We start from the raw sequence: 3,503 nt of genomic DNA on the forward strand, positions 1-3,503 counted from the left end.
TTTCATAGTTGAAATCATGAGTCAATTGAAGCTAGATCACCATGGAAAACCTGGAAGCACTAGACGGCCGTCTCGTCCCTTTTGATAATGATCATGTACTCACTAGTGACTGGCTACATGAGGTATTTCCTGGAGTTCTAGTGAGAAGCAGTGACCAGTGGAGTTCAACTAGTTCTGTTGGGAGATATCAACTCACTGAAGACATTGGGGAACGGTTGCTCAATTTCGTGGATTGGTTGAAGTTAGACATTAACACCGTTGGATTCCGGCTCAGTGGTCTAGTGGTTAAGTGCTCACGTGCGAGAGTGGTAGGTCCTGGGTTGGAATCTCGCTAGGCGGGGTCGTGGATGAGCACTGCTGAGAAGTCCCACAATGTGATGAAACAGCTGTCCAATGCTTCCAGGTTTTCCTTGGTGGTCTAGTTTCAATTGACTCATGATTTCAACTATGAAAATACATATTGATCAAAAATAAGTTTCTATGTAAAATACATGTGAGTAAATGAAGTACTCATTAGATTGATTTATTACTTTATACACAAAATGTATATAGCCATAGTGATAGATTCTAAAAAAACCCACTTATATGTATATGTATATAATTTGTTGAAAAATTTGTACAAAAAACATTTATTTAAAGGAAAAAAATGTTTCTATTTACAAATTGTTTAAATTTAACTTTTATTATGATTTATTATGAGTTGTAGAGTTAAAATAAACCAGATAGTAACTGGATAGTTGTTACTATGGAGATTGAAATTATTCAACTATATGAACATAGGATTGTGAATTATATTTTGAACATTACTATATATCTAAGGTGTCAACTAATGGCATAAGTCACCATTACAAAAATGTATAAAACTCTATAAAAAAAGTCAGTTTTTGAAAGGTCGAGGAATGTTGTCATGTGGTTTCTTTACATTAGTTACTGTTAATTAGTTTTAGTTAGCAATAAATCTACATTGAAATGTTTATTTATGTTTAGTTATTCTTTAATTGATTTCATCCACTTCATCATGTATAAGGATTTTTCAAATCAATCATTGTTTTTTTCAAATTACTTAACAAAACTTGATTTAAGAGGTCTACAGGTGAGAGATTGAAATTTTCAAAAGAATGAGTTCAGTTTTAGTAAATTTAATTTTGCAAATAAGCTTAGATAAATAAACATCAAATAGTTTTAGATTTGTATGGAGGATTTATGAAAACTGTTTAATTTTCATAGTTTATATCAGGACTCAATAGCTGAGTGGATAACGTGATGGCGTTTGAAACGAAAGGTACTGGGTTCGAGTCCCAGAGTGAACATCAACTCTGAGATGTAGGTACATTCAGCTGACCAGTCCCAAATAGGACGAAACGCACGTTCTGTATTCTACTGCTAGCCACTATCCATCTTTGCTTACAATGTTTATGAATTAAGGCTATATCGAGGCAATACGCACAGTATGCACATATGCCAATAAGAGGCTGACCAGTTGCAGTCCTAAACATCAATGGGAAGATTCAAACAAACAATACTAAGTGAATATATCACGGACCGTTTGAATTAGACAACCATTGGAAGCCAGGAAGCATTAAACATTTGTTCCTTATCAGGACCTACGATCTTATAACAAGCGTATAATCATTTTCTATTCATTGTACTTTGTAAACAAATAATAGTATTTCAGTTAGTGAATAGTTTCACTAATTTGAATTATTAGTGGTAGCATTTGCAAGACATTTATTATTATTTAAATAACTGTGATGTTTACACAGTCATTTAATTTTACTATTAGACATAACTGGGAAGTTGTTGAATGAAAATAATGTTAAATACGCGGAAAGATCATATAAATAACTGCCTAAATTATGAACTATTGAATAACTGTGATTTCGTGAGTTAATCCAGATGATGTAGTTTCGTATTTACAAGTGATAATTCGATTAGTTAAATTTCTGCATTCATCTTCATTGGATAACCGTCAAATAGATTTCTTGAAGTGTGGAACTATGAATACAGATTGATATTAGCCAATGACTCTGGATGACAACTACGCCTAGTCACAAAATGACTGAAATTGGAAAATGCATCTCAATACACGAACAATATTGTGCTGACTTCAATATCATATACGGCTAAATAAAGCATCATTTGGATTACAAATTGAGTAGTTTTGAACAACAGAAGAAATAGCTTATCACTCATTAGCACTTGAGTAAAACCAAGTTTATATAAATCCAGAGTTTAACAAATATCAGAAGAGCTTAATTTTCATTAATCACTGAACTGAACCATTAGGAGCTATGGATTATAGTATCTATTCACTGGATTAGAGTTAGTAGCAATCCTTAATATTTATCAGTAATCATGATCTACAAATCTGAAGATTTGATCAGAAGTTAAAACGATAGTTTATGGTATTTCACCGTATTGTTTGTTTGATTTTTGTCTATTATTGATAAATACTGTTGTGGATATATGTCAATGAATCAAAACCAAAGGCTTTGTATAAACTATTCTGAAAAAAAATATATCTAATAGTTATTTTGTACTACACAACTCTTCATTAGCTTATGAAGCAATTTTGCGAAACAAAACATTTGTTACACCGAAATATAATTATGTTTCTAATCCATTCATTTCACAATACTAATCAATATCTTTATAAAATTACCATTGGACCCTCAGTGTTAAAAGTTTTATAAGAGGCTGAGTGGATTTGTTTTGAAAGGAAACTATGAGTATCGTTTTTATAATTAATCACTGGAAGAAAAAAGTAATTTGATTAGAAAAAATTAGTTTATTTGAAAAAAGTGTAAATTAAGATTAGTTCGTGTTGGTCTTCTACATTTCACCTATCGTTAATGTGATGTTATGTAAAATAAGTTATTGATTTGTATTTTTATCACAAAAAAACCTAAACAAATAAACAAATACTTTGCACAGCTGAAAGCGTGAGTCAATTGAAGCTAGACCACCAGGGATGACCTGGAAGCACTGGACGGCCGTTTTGTCCTATTGTGGGACTCTTAGGCAGTGTGCATCCACGAGCTCGCCTTGGGAGATTCGAACCCAGAACCTACCAGTCTCGCGTCAGAGCACTCAACTGAAATTTTTGGCATTTCAGTTTGTATACTAATGACAACTCTGTGCTCATTGAATCAATTTTTTTGCGGGAGTATATACAATAACTAATTTAATAGAGTAAAACCATTTCACTAGGACTTATGATCTATAATTTTCATTAGTTCATATTCTTATTAGTTTTGTGGAAAATGGTCATTTTAAAATCAATCTAGAAACCATCTTTTTTCCGAAAATTTAAACTCAGGTCTTTTATTACAGTGATTACTAATATTATTACATATCAATTTCTACCGACCTGCCTATATCTACAAACCGCCGACCATTTTGTATTAATTTCCATAATATATTCTATACATTGTTATATATTATAATAAAGATTACTGAAAACTAATTGGAATATATTGAATGTTTATTTGTATATCTTTAAT

At 31.6% G+C, this 3,503-nt stretch overlaps 1 protein-coding gene and 1 non-coding gene across 2 annotated transcripts in view; both read left to right on the plus strand.

Moving 5' to 3' along the window:
* The window catches only part of Smp_179700 (hypothetical protein), a gene marked incomplete at both ends in the record, with an annotated part of 11,320 nt that overhangs the window by 6,555 nt on the left and 1,262 nt on the right, over window positions 1-3,503 (plus strand). The window lies entirely within an intron of this gene.
* Window positions 1,242-1,308, plus strand: Smp_tRNA_00783_Pseudo_TGA.1.1. Its single transcript has one exon. It is a non-coding gene (tRNA).

The sequence above is a fragment of the Schistosoma mansoni genome, chromosome 3 (assembly GCF_000237925.1).
Source record: "Schistosoma mansoni strain Puerto Rico chromosome 3, complete genome".
Taxonomy (NCBI): Eukaryota; Metazoa; Platyhelminthes; class Trematoda; order Strigeidida; family Schistosomatidae; genus Schistosoma; species Schistosoma mansoni.